At 38.0% G+C, this 14,096-nt stretch overlaps 1 long non-coding RNA gene across 1 annotated transcript; it reads left to right on the top strand.

Moving 5' to 3' along the window:
- The first annotated feature begins 659 nt into the window (after window positions 1-659).
- LOC309711881 lies at window positions 660-11,569 on the top strand. The gene is made up of 2 exons (XR_014278126.1): window positions 660-2,730; window positions 3,963-11,569. It is a non-coding gene; the product is annotated as an uncharacterized lncRNA (long non-coding RNA).
- The last annotated feature ends 2,527 nt before the right edge of the window (window positions 11,570-14,096 follow it).

A 14,096-nucleotide genomic window follows, 5' to 3' on the forward strand; every position in this document is an offset into this window, starting at 1 on the left:
AGATTAGCACTATTCTTAGAAAATTGTTTGTTAATATTTGTGGTCCCTAGTGTTCATCCAACTTATTTTTGCAGGGTGTTCTTTGATAAATACATTTTATCTTCTTCATGACATTGCAGTTATTGAGCAATAGAGTTATTAATCAGAGTCTGAAAACAATTGTGATTTTAATCTGATTAAATATATATTATATATACTGGCTCCCAACCTGTATTCCAATGAAACACTGCAATAAGGTTCACACAGCCAAAAACTGCCCTTTAATAGAGCTATGCATATGACTTGTTAAATATATCTTGGATCAGTCTTTGTGGTTTCAATTTTAGTATCAAAATCACCCAAAATAAACACTTTAGAGTTTTCTAAATGAATGCTATTACATTTATGGGAAATTGCCCCCCAAAACTTGAGTTTTCATTCAACAGAGGGAACTACTCCCTTCACACATAGACCAACGTAAACTGGCTCTAACCAAAATCGATTGAGAAGTGTGAGGCCATCAGGACAAATACATCAGAGTCCCTAGTTTAAGAAACAAACAGTCACCTCAGAGGTCCTCAGCTGGCAGCTTCATTACATGGCGACAGCAAAGAACACCAGTCTTAATGTCAACATTGAAGAGGCGACTCTTGGATGCAAAGGAAAGCCATATGTGACAAAGGATTGAAAAAAAAAGCCATAAAAGAAAAGATTAAGATAGGCAAAACAACACAAGCATTAGACAGAAGAAGATTGCAGAAAAGTTTTATTAACAGATAAATCTTTGTTTCAGGTGTTTGGGTTAAAAACAGGAACATTCGTGTGACACAAAACAAATAAGAAGTTGCTACAGAAGTGCTTGACGCCATCTTTCAAGCATGGCAGATGAATGTAATAGTTTGGGGTGCTTTGGTGATTGCACAGTGGGTGATTCACACAAGATATATATCAGTGATCTGGAACAAGGAAGGCTATCACTCTGCTTCCGTCTGGAGGACAACAACTGATCCAAAACATGTGAGAACTATAGAATGAGCAGCCAGCTGGGTTTCTGTCTCTGGTGAAGTGGCCGGCACAGTCGCTGAATCTCATCTCTTTTGGACTCTTGTGGGATCAGCATGATTGTATGTTATGTAACAAGTGCCTGACAAACCAATCCAACTTGTTGAAGCTGCTTCAGGAAGCACTCCACGAAATCTCCCCAGATAGCGTCAATGATCTGAAAGCTAGGCTTTGAATGCTGCAAATGGACAATTATATGACAATAATTGGTCTTCCCACGAGCCTTTTCACTCACGCTACTAACGCTCTGTCACAAATCAGATACATTTCAAGGCTGGGGGTCACTGAACTTCCTTCTACATCAATACAATAAATTAAAGTTAACCTGAGCTACAACTGGTCTAATGAAAATACAACATAAAGTGTCACCACAAGAACAGTTTCAATGCACTTTGGAACTCATTCTACACTTTCTGGAATTCTGTGAGAGAGATGAAATATTATTTCATTAATAAGAGTTGGAGACTTGCTGCTGACCAAAAGATGCTGAGATTTCAGTACTGATAATGATAAACGGATTAAGAATGAGTATCACTATATCATCAAATCTGCTGGTTCTCTGAACTGAATGGCAGTTATTCATTTAGTACTTTTGACAGCATTGTCAAAACAGTTCCTTTCTCTTCCTGATATTTTCGATGCCAACTCCCTGGTGGACAGCCATGAAATGTTTGTAGCGAAGTTTATTGTTCTGGAGGAGATGGCTTATCACAATGCTGAGTGGCTGATTTAGCTCTAGTGCTGCCATGAGAGTAAGATGAATGAATTCCTGCACAGTTTGGAGGATGCGTCATAATAACTGTGGTGGGCATCTATCCGGTTGTTCAGGGATGACACGACGAATCCTATTTCCGGGCCTAAAGTAGCCTGCGTTTAATATGGCTTTTGTGTTGTTAACATGTTTATGTATTTTCTTCTATTTGATCTCAAAAAGCTCCTAAAACAGTCAGTGATCACTTTTGACCTCCCTCAGCTTTTATTACCGCTAATCATTTATTTAAGCTCAGTTTTTAAAACCTTAGGATGTAACTACAGCCCAGCCCATGCAGCAGTATATGAATGACTAACCTCATATTGTGGATGGATTATCTCAGTTGTTCTCCTGGCTGAAGTTTGGTCCTTTTACAGCATCCTGCCATGCAATTACATTTGTTCCTGACCACCGAGAAGACTCACGTTAACTTTTATCGAGAGGAAAAAAAGTTAGCTTGTTTATATTATGCTAACATAGCTGTGTCGCTAGCGGTCACGTAGCACATCATTATATAACAGCTAGCCCAACTTCAGTAACCCTACAAACGTCACTGCTGTTTAGTTTTCTGTCTTCATTTATGTTAGAAGTGATAACAGAGCTGTACGTTTTAATTTGTTTCCAAAACCCCACAGTCAGGACATGCTATATTGTATTTAGATAGAAGCTAGCGAGCTAACTCCCTGCTAACTTCTAACTCCGTTAAATGTCATAAATTCCGTTTTCATGGATGCCTGGATGTTAAACTCAATTGTTACACCTGGTAGAGCAGAACGCTGATCATTTTATTAAAGATGAAAGACTTTAGACAGTTTTTCAACTCTCAGTAATGCCATAGTGATCGTTTGATATATGGAGCTGCAGCGGAGTTTAGGTCCAGACACGGCTAGTGACGTCAGACTGAACAACCGGATTATGGGATTCTCAGGCTAGACCAAGTACAGTAACTATTAGATGGACATTAAAACATCTTTCCTAATGTGGAACAATTACAACATCTTATGTATGACTCAAACCTGGACCTTATGTTCTTATTGTAGAGATGGCTATATGAAAACTCCCCTGCTCACATATTGAATGTGCATTGTTATTATATTTTAATAGGTTTTATTATTTTAGTCCTTTTCAATGTTAAAAACAGTATAAGCTGTAAACAAATACAATGGTCATGTTAATGACTCGGAATGTGCAGTTCTCAAATTAATACTCAGCTGAAAGTTGTCTTTCACTGCAATTATAAATCTATAGATCAGTATCTGCAACAAAAAGTGTTTTATAATAAACTGAATATTCTTATTAAAGAGTGTGTTAACAATAGTGAGGTCATTAGGTGATTTTAATATAAATTGGAGAGATTCATTTAAAAAGAGTTAAAAGAGGTGTTAAAGGGCTATCTGACCACAATATGATCCTGGTTTTAAGAAAATGTACAAAAAGGAGATTTAATGAGCAGTATAAGAGTGAATAAATGAATCTCGAAAATCAATCACTGAAATAAACTGTAAAGAGCACAGGGTTGTTGCTGGGGTTTTTTTTCATGAAAGCATGGATAATAATTGTCATGCTTTCATAACTTTATTACAGAAAAGTATATATCAGACAACTTAAAAGTAAAACTTGCCAAAAAGTTTATTTACTTTGGTTAAATGGAAATATGCTTATGTTTACTTATGAAACAAAGGAACCATGCCTAAAGGTGGCTCTCCAGAATAAAACACAGATGACAGGTGGTTTTTTATTACATTGAGAAATAAGGTTGTAAAAAAACAGCTCAGGCCAAGTAAGCATTTTTATTGATGTTATCTGGAAAGCAAAGAGAAACTTGGCAGAATTTAAAGAAGTTAGCAGGGCGGATCTAGAAGGGTGGTATGGGGTGGCAAGTGCCACCCTAAAATGATCCCTTGCCACCCCAAGTGCCACCCCAGTTTTCCATATGACAGTGTTGTTTATTAAAATAAGATAGCATTAACAGTTTGAGCGTAGTTACAGTCAACGGTGACTATAAATGCTAAAACTGAATATATTGCATAGTGTTTCCCCCCTCCACCATTAACAAATGGTTCAGCCCATTGCAGGACGGCTTTTTTCTTGTTTTCAGTAGCAAGCTATGTTTATGATTGTGCCAGAGCACATTTTGAACAATATAATGGGAATTTCGCTTTTTACACAGGTGGTTGGATGTTACACTCTGGACATGGAAGGAAGGTGAGTGATATTAACCCTCTGTGGACACTGCACCTCCAAATCACATGACTGATGTAAGCTGACATGGCAACAAGCTGCAGCCACGCTGAGTCTCTATTTCAGCCCACATTAAAAGTTCGGACTTCAAAGTTTTTACATTTTAATTACAGGCTAGTACATCCAGAGTTATGATAATATATATCAGCCATGCTTTTTTCTAAATACTGTGTTTTAAGCGTTTTGTAAGGAGAGCACGAAAACAGTAAAGAAAGGGAAAAGGCCACCTCTTTCCTATCGGTGGAAAAATGTACCATGTCGACCAATTAAAAAAAAAGTCAACACGTGGGATTTGGTTGTTTAGGAAGAGGGAAAGTTTTGGGAGTGAAGTAACAGCAGGAGACAGAGCGAGAGAGAGTTTTTAGATGTGGGCGATTTGTGAGTTTAGTGTGGAGTGTATACTTAGTGTGTTGTGTTGTCTTGTGTAGTTGTTTTGTGTGTCAGTGAGGGCACTAGTGATGTGTCCTAAACGGCTCTTAGGGCCGACTCTTTGAAGTGAACAACGCGAGCCGGCTCCTTAATGGGAGTCATGGGGTTTTTTTTTTTTCTTTCTCTCACCCTCTCTCTTGCCCTTTTTTCTGCTTCACTCTGCACGCGAGTCTTGTGCTTTGCGCTGGGAAGAGGGGGCGGTAGTTACACTCGCAGTAGCACAGGAACAGAGCCGGAGAGAAAGAGAGCCAGGGACAATAATGTCACACTAGAAAGGTATAGTAATCATCCACAACTATTTTCAGTTGTGGATGATAACGGATTCAGAAAGCTTATTCCTGCAGGCCCATATGACAGAGAATATGCATCTTCTTTTTGTTTTCATATTTTAATTTATATTTAATTGTGTTGTGGTTTGCAGTGTTTTGTGTTGTTTCACTTTAAATTTGTTTAAAAGGAAAAAGCTGAACATTTAAATAGTTAGAAGTTTAAAATGTAAATAGTTGTTTTTTGTATTATATGATTTATTTATTACATTTTATGTGGAGTGAATAAATAAAGTATATTTATGGTGGCCCTTAGAGACAAAGCACGTACAAACTCCAAAACACATACAAACTCCAAAGCACGTACAAACCCTGAAGCACGTACAAACCCCAAAAGACGTAACAACTCCGAAGCACGTACAAACTCCAAAACACGTAAAAACTCCAAAACACGTACAAACCCCGAAACACGTACAAACTCCAAAACACGTAAAAATTCCAAAACACATAAAAACTCAGGAGCACGTACAAACTCCAAAACACATAAAAACTCAGAAGCATGTACAAACTCCGAAGCACATACAAAAGACAACAGAGGTGTTCCAGGATGCTAGGCGCAGTGTTGAGCTTTTGTTACCTAGTGGCTACACAAGCCAGGAAGTATCAACGATCAGATTTGGTGTGTGGTAGTAACAGGTAAATGAACTTTTTTTTTTTTTTTATTATTTGAATATATGTGAGTGCTTGTCTATAAATACACAAACAATACACATATGCTTTCAATTGTGTAATTTAAGTGATCTAGGTAGCTCTGTTTAGGAAGTTCAGTTAACGCTAGAAATGTGTTTTGGAGTTTGTACGTGCTTTGTCTCTAGGGGCCACCGCATATATTTATATATAAACATATATAAATAAAACCACTTTTTTTACATTAGTAATTCCTTTTGTGCATAATTTTATATTATTGTTAATAATAAATTAATTAAAGCAACAAAACAACCTGAAGAGCCGGTTCGGAGCTGAAAGAGCTGGAAATCCCATCACTAGAGGGCACTAATGAATGTTACAGAGGCACATTTGCAACTTAAACACTGTCACAAAGTCGAAAACCAGCGGAGTGCTACACCTCCTGTTGTCAGGCCTGCAGGTTTACTGCGCTGTTCTGTCTTTTGTTGGACAAACTTTTTTTTCGCTGGCACACCTTATCCGGTTGTTCAGTGATGACGCGACGAATCCTACTTCCGGGCCTAAAGTAGTCTGCGTTTAATATGGCTTTTGTGTTGTTAACATGTTTAATGTTATGTATTTTCTTCTATTTGATCTCAAAAAGCTCGTAAAATAGTCAGTGATCCCTGTTGACCTCCCTCGGCTTTTATTACCGCTAATCATTTATTTAAGCTCAGTTTTTAATACCTTAGGATGTAACTACAGCCCAGCCCATGCAGCAGTATATGAATGACTAACCTCGTATTGTGGATGGATTATCTCAGTTGTTCTCCTGGCTGAAGTTTGGTCCTTTTACAGCAGGGGTGCTCAATACGTCGATCGCGATCGACCAGTCGATCGCAAAGGTAGTATTGGTAGATCGCATGGCATTAAAAAAATAGATGCCAGCCTATCATCCATCCCGTCACTTGATTGATACAGGGAAGCCAGTCAGATGACAGCAGATTTTTTCTGACGCTTAGGTCGCTGCGCATGCGCAAACAGCGGCGTGAAGTGTAGTAAAACTGACAAGCTAGTCAGCGAGTTAACTCCAATTTTTAGCTCTCGGTTTTTTCTCTTAAACCTGGCCGTCAGCAGCTACTGTCCGGACTATGCATCCCTGGCTGATTCAATTCAGTGCAAGTCATCAGAGTAAACTCAGGTAATGACAAAAAATTTACATAGTTAATTGTGTTGTGAAATATTGGATATTGCGGTTATGCATGTATATACATTGTAGATATAAAGAATCCTCAATATATTTATAAATAAGTATATGTTTTGGATTTTTGTAGTGGGTAGATCATTTTGACTTGGTCATTTTATAAGTAGCTCACATGCGGAAAAAGTGTGAGCACCCCTGTTTTACAGCATCCTGCCATGCGATTACATTTGTTCCTGACCACCGAGAACACTCACATAAACTTTTATCGAGAGGAAAAAAAGTTAGCTTGTTTATATTATGCTAACATAGCTGTGTCGCTAGCGGTCACGTAGCACATCATTATATAACAGCTAGCCAAACTTCAGTAACCTTACAAACGTCACTGCTGTTTAGTTTTCTGTCTTCATTTATGCTGGAAGTGATAACAGAGCTGTACGTTTTAATTTGTTTCCAAAACCCCGCAGTCAGGACATGCTATATTGTATTTAGATAGAAGCTAGCGAGCTAACTCCCTGCTAACTTCTAACTCCGTTAAATGTCATAAATTCCGTTTTCATGGATGCCTGGATGTTAAACTCAATTGTTACACCTGGTAGAGCAGAACGCTGATCATTTTATTAAAGATGAAAGACTTTAGACAGTTTTTCAACTCTCAGTAATGCCATAGTGATCGTTTGATATATGGACCTGCAGCGGAGTTTAGACCCAGACACGGCTAGTGACGTCAGACTGAACAACCGGATAGACTATATTTATATGAAAAACGTGTATACTTACTGCATTTGAATCATTATAATCATATATAACCACCTGCATATGTATTTGAAAAAAAAAGGGGCTTTGATTTTGCCACGCCATTTGATTTCTTTGCCACCCTCATGCCACCCTAAGAAAATTTCTCTGGATCCACCCCTGGCAGGGAAATACAATGCCTGTGGTTTAACAAAACGGGAGAAGTGTGAATCGTGATCAAATTATAGTGGCAACAACAGCCTTTTTTTTTTCATCAAAACGTTAAAGCTGACTTAAATTATTCTAAATACTAAAGCTGACTTTAGATTTTTTAAGGCTCAAAGTCAGATGCTGACTTTTAGAGAAGTGACTGATTCTAAAATTCATATAATATTTTCTTCTCTTAAACATTCAAGAGCAAAGGATGTATATTGGATGAATGAAGCATTGATAGAGTCAATAGGGTCAAATATATTAGAAACAATTTAACGACTAAAGCCTCAAAAATGTAAATCAATGCCATGATTCCCTGTCATATGAACTATTCTCTCACTAACACAAGCTGGACTACAGTCAATAAAAAGACTTTAAGCAGGCCTTGAAATTGTTGCATAAAAAGTCAAATTTGTTTCATCATTACAAAAATTTAAACAAGATATGGTTTATTAAATTTACAGATATTCTATATGGTCTAAAAAAAGAACATAAAAAACTCTCAACTTTCACCAAAATCAAAATAATCTACATTTAACAGAGCACCTTCTAGGGGGAACAGTAGAACAGCCCTCAGGAAAAGTACTATCAGGTGGCACATACACCCACAACATGACATGCTTTACTTCTTTCTTTAAATCTATAAAATATGTGTGTTATGTTAATTACATTTCTGTCTTCGATCAAACCACCAGGAACTACAGACAAAAAAATAGCTTGTGTGGCTAAATCTGGCATATTTTCATGATAAATTTAAGCGCTCATGTCAATTTCAAACAATAATAAACATAAATCAGAATTTGTACATACCTTACAATGAATCATGAATCAGCCTTAGCTGTACTTTTTTGCCAACGTGCCAAACATAAAAATGGTGAAGGTGATAAACATTACACTTGCTTATCATCACACTGTCACTGTTACTATGGCAGCATTCATAGTAGCTGAAAACACTGCTGTGAGCTCCACATCAAGCTTCACATTGACTAAAATGGCTATTGACTATTGTCATGGTCTCACAAATGTAGCAATCTCAGGAGAACTATTTCATTCATACATTAACAGGGAAACAAGACCAAGCTCCTCATACTCATAATGAACTCATGAAATCTCACAATGATCTGGCTTAATGTCTGTGGAGAATTACAAAGTCTTACTTGGAAAATATTTTGCACAATTGCCTCACCACGCAGCAACAACAACAGAAAAAAAACATAGTTTGATCATTTAAAAATTTAAACAGTTTCTAAGGAGCAGACAGTCATGCAGTAATGAGTCATCCCATCTTCTGTATCCCAGCTTGCCTCCTGTCAGTTTCCTCCTGTCCTAGTTTGTACTTTTCTTGTTACTTAGGCGTTTAGTTATAAACTATATGTTGTTTAATGCCTTCTTACTCAAAAGACATCAAAAATAAAAGTTATTATGACCAAAATTGTTTACCTGTTGTCTGTACACGGTTTCATCTTGCTGAAATTTCTCTTTTCTAAAATAGGACTTCTTCTTTTGTTCTGACAAAGTTGTTTTCTAAAATCTGTCTCATTAACACAGAGAGCTTCTTTTCTGTCTTTAGTTCCCTTCTTTGTAAAATTAGTGACATTATCTTCTGATGCACGCTGAGCGCTGACAGTCTGATGACAAGCAACGACAGCGATGAGTATAGCAGGAAAGCACAAGGTACTTTGTCTTAATGAGCTGCCATGCAGTTTGAGCTCCCCTCCACCTGTGATACGAGTTATCTCTCTCATCTCCTTATTCATCATAAGACTGATGTCTGTGTGTGCCTGTCTCTTTTGTCTACCTTTATGCTTATGTTCATATTCCAGTACTTCTTTAGCACTCATCTGCTTTGTTAAGAGGCTGAGGAAAGTCTTTCAACTATGGCAAATCATTTTAACCTGTTTAAAATTGAAAAGTTAAATAGAAAGTCCCCTTTGCCCCATGAGTTTACAGAACTTCAGCTGAGGACTCAGTTTAAAATGTTTAGTAGTGATGTGCGGATCGATCCTGAAATATCGATTCCTCCGATACCAATCATTTATGTTCTAGAATCGATTCTCACATTAAAATATCGATATTTTAGTAATTTAGGGTAAATTTGTAGTTTATCATTAACAGGGACACAATGGAAAGAAACTATAACATTCGGATTGTCTACATTCAAAGGAACTACTTCCTCTTCCGTCTTTCATAGTCATGTGCGAAATACGGCTGTATAAATGTCTCGCAGGCCCTGGCGTGCACACGCACAACAATAGCTGAGCGTAATTGTGTGAACTATTTTACCTCCACAAACAGCTGAGACGTGGTTTGCCATACATGTGGCAAAAAAGTGAGGTGTTGTGGGCATACTTGCCAACCTTGAGAATTAGGGAGACATTCAAAAGGGCTGTTGGGGGGGTGATAAATACATTTTGCAGTGTTTATTTATCGGATAAAATTCTTAAATGTCACCGTTATTATTGGCCGGCCCGGAAACAGCGAGGGAAAATTCAGAGGCTGCTTCCACCTGAGGACCTGGCCTTCGCGGTCTAAAGAAAGCCGGGTAGTACGTAGAGCTGGGCGATAGAACGATAACGATATGTATCGCGATATAACTTTTTCTCGATAGAAAAATTAAACTATCGCGATAGACCTTGCCGCTCTTGTCCTCTTAATAAAAAAATAAAAATAAAAAAAAGAACGGCCAATCCTAATTAAGTAGCGCAGAGCCGAACCAATCACAGCCGCAGCATTACGTCACGTGACTTGTTACGTACAGCACAAGTGCCAAGCTGCACATGTGTACTGTATTTGTTTGGGAAGCAGCCAGCCACCGTACCGCCCGGGTAATGGAGGAAATGAGTGTGCCGACTAGAAAAATCAACCGAGCATGACCGAAGGTTACCGAAGAGAAAACAGATGATGGTTCCAACGCCGGAGAGATTGTCGAACGGAAGAGCCATAGAAGTTCCGTAGTGTGAAGGTATTTCGGCTATTTCAAGTCTGACAAAAAACAGAGTAGCGTGCACTGTAAATTGTGCTGAAAGCAAGTCTGGAAATACAATAAACTGGTGCATGCGCTACGTCCACACGTACCCGGGTATTTTTGAAAATGCAGATTTTGCTATGCGTTTGCACCTTTTGTCCACACGTAAACGGCGTTTTTGGTCACTGAAAACGAAGATTTTTAAAAACTCCGGCCAGGGTGGATATTTTTGAAAACTCCGTTTTTGCATTTACGTGTGGACTAGAAAAACGGAGAAAACGCAGCGTCAAAGGTGTGCGCATTTTTTGACGTCACACTGTGCGCCACGTTATTGTTTCGGTGAAATGAATTTCTACAATACTGTTAATTCTACTCTCTGCAGTGTTTAAATGCTTACATATACACACAGTTACTGTCCCTCCACACATACGACACGGTTCTGCTTCTATGCCCCAGCTTTGTTTACTTTTTCCCACCGAGGCTTCTAGACTTCTGATTGGCCAACATTTCTGCACGGTTAGGAATCGAGCGCCACCTGCTGCTTTGGCATGTTCATAGCAGCGTTTTCCTTCATTTCCCCCTTTATGTGTGGACGGGATTATTTTTTAAAACGAAAACGGAAAATCTGTTTTCAAAAATACCCGTGTACGTGTGGACGTAGCCTCAGTCTCTGACTGGAAGCGCTAATTCGTCATTCGGCTTTTGTCAGACTAAAGTAACTGTTAAAACTGTTTGAAAAGCTAAGCTATACAACAAGGAGAGATTGAGAATTTCCTTTTAGTTCTCAGTTTATTTGATATTGACAAAAGTTAGTCAGTTTTGTCTGTTCTTCTGTAAAACAAACTAAGATTTATTTTTAGAATTAATATTTTGTTTCTAAGTGGAATTGACAATTTAGTAGTCTGTTTCGTTTGTTCTATTTTGAAACTTAAACGCTTTAGCGGCTGCCTTTTGTGTAGTTTGCAATATTTGCCTTTATTTATCTGAAAAAGTTTCATGTTCCTTAAGTACATCTACCCTGTTGAACTTATTATGGGAAATAAATATTTAAATAAAAACAAGCTGCTGATTATTTCACATTTTACTTGTGAGCAACAGCACATTTAAATCTTACAAATATAGTTATTTGGCTTATATCGTGATAGATATCGTGATCGCCTGAAATGAAAAAAACATATCGTGATATGAAAAAATCTTATATCGCCCAGCTCTAGTAGTACGTCATGAGCTCCCTCGGTGGAATGAAACTCTGTCGTCTGCTCCTTGCTATCTAAAATATAACCGGGTGCTGGCGTAAACTCTAGACCGTCTCACACTTCTTTTTAATCAGTTATTCAGCTGTGTGAAAAACCCGGAGGAACCCTCCCGAGGGATTAATAAAGTTAAATTTAATTTAATCTAATAACTTTAATCTCAGCCAAACCGATTTACTCACGAACAAATAAAACACTGAAAAAGCCAAACAATAAAATTTTTAAGTTATCAAAGTGACTTCTATATCATGTTTAACCCGAGTAGCGAAAGACCGCGGGGGTTTGAAAACGATGTGTCGATCGTCTCAGATATTTGAAGTTTACACAGCTACATTCTCACCTGAAAATATGTTTAAAATAAAATAAAGTTTTTTTGCAACCCAGAAAGAGAAATAAGAGTCATATTAAAACTAAGTAGCTGCCGTCATTGTTGTAAACTGGAATTGGCTGGGCCACGCTATGAATTCTGCGATATGGTTTTTCAATTTTGTTGTCTGGGTGGAAAATCGGGAGAAATCCGGGAGATTTTCGGGAGGGGCACTGAAATTCGGGATTCTCCCGGAAAAATCGGCAGGGTTGGCATGTATGGTTGTGGCAACATCACTAACCTTGTCAAACACCTCAGAGTAAATCATATCACAGAATATGACGAGCGTATGTTGAGGCGAAATGAAGAGAAGGACAGGGACAGGTGCTGCTAGGGCGAGACAGACGTCTCTCACGGAGTCCTTTAGTGCTGCAGGCAGGCAGGTGTTCAAATAGCGCACAACTTCAGGTTTTTTTATTTCTATATGATGAACTCTGCATTATTAAGTGATAAGAACAAGTAATCTGATGTCCTGTAATCATTATGATGCTATAATTTGAGATACAATAAATAAAATAAGTTTTTGTACAAAGTATCGGTATCGGATCACCACCCTGAATATTACTTGGTATTGGATCGGAAAGGAAATCACTGGTATCGCACATCACTAGTGTTTAGCTGTGAAATCTAAAACTAGCTTAGCTGATGGTGCCTTTATTGAAGCATAATTTTTTAGTATTAAATTAATTAACATTTGAAGGCTTTATTTTAGAACAGGGGTGTCAAACTCAAATACACAGTGGGCCAAAATTCAAAACTGGAACAAGGTTGCGGGCTAACATTAATATTTACTGAAAAAAAAACAAAAAAAAACAAAACAAAACAAAAAAAAAAACCTTCCTCCAGATTTAAGAATGAATCTCTTCTTATGGACTCAAACAAGTTTTGCTGAAAAACTGAATATGGAACAATTAAAGCTTAATACTAAACAATATATATATTAGCTGTATAATACCAGTAGTGTCACGATCTGAGGAGGCAGACCGTGCGGTGGTGTGTGTGGTGGACCCAGGTGCGAACACACGAGAGTAGACTGGAGTAAACTTAACTGAAAGCGAGCCTTTATTGTGGCCGGTGACAAGGAGTGCAGATAAGGCAGAAACGCAGTGACAAACTAAATTATGACTAAACTGGGAAAGTAAAACTAGGAAAAACTATGAAGACACAGGAAACCATAACTATGAATACTAAGCCTGGCTGTGACAACATGGAGGGTGGGAACACAGATGACGCGACACAGACTACATGAAACACAGAGACTAAATACACATCAGGGATGATCAGGGGAAGTGGCCACACATGGGAGCACAGCTGACACACATGAACCTAACGACAGGACAGGAGAGGTGACACTAAATACACTGACATTGAATACAGACTTTCAAAGTAAAACAGGAAACATGGAGATTAGACATGACATGAACTAACATAACCACGCAGACATGACGCATGAACCAGGGAGACTTAGTACAGGGGGAGATGACTTAAACAACTAAGGAACAAGACTATACAGCAATCTAGAAATTAACTAGGTGAGCTAAACTAGGGCACAAATGAATACAAAAGATACATATAAGAACTCAAACACTGGGTCACAGACCCAGCCCATGACAAGTAGGCCAGCTCTAATAATTTAGCATTGGCTTCGCGGGCCAAATGTAATTAAGCGGAGTTTGACACCTATGTTTTAGAAGAACAAGAACAAAAGTTATTTAGTTTAAAAACATAAACGTTTTTTTTCTTTATTATAAAACTGTGGAAAAGTCTTTAACCAACACTCATTTATATTTTCTTACATTTCCAACCTGTCTTGAGCGATAGTTTTCCAAGATTTTCCAAGACGTCTTTCAAAGCTTTCTTTGGACACCGGCATGTTTCAGAGCTGTATCTGACAGTCATGTCCTTAAGAACTCCTTCAAAGACCTGATGACTGTCAATAATCCATTCTCAAAAGGTAACAGAGAAAAT

The sequence above is a fragment of the Aulonocara stuartgranti genome, assembly GCF_965226115.1.
Source record: "Aulonocara stuartgranti genome assembly, chromosome: 7".
NCBI lineage: Eukaryota > Metazoa > Chordata > Actinopteri > Cichliformes > Cichlidae > Aulonocara > Aulonocara stuartgranti.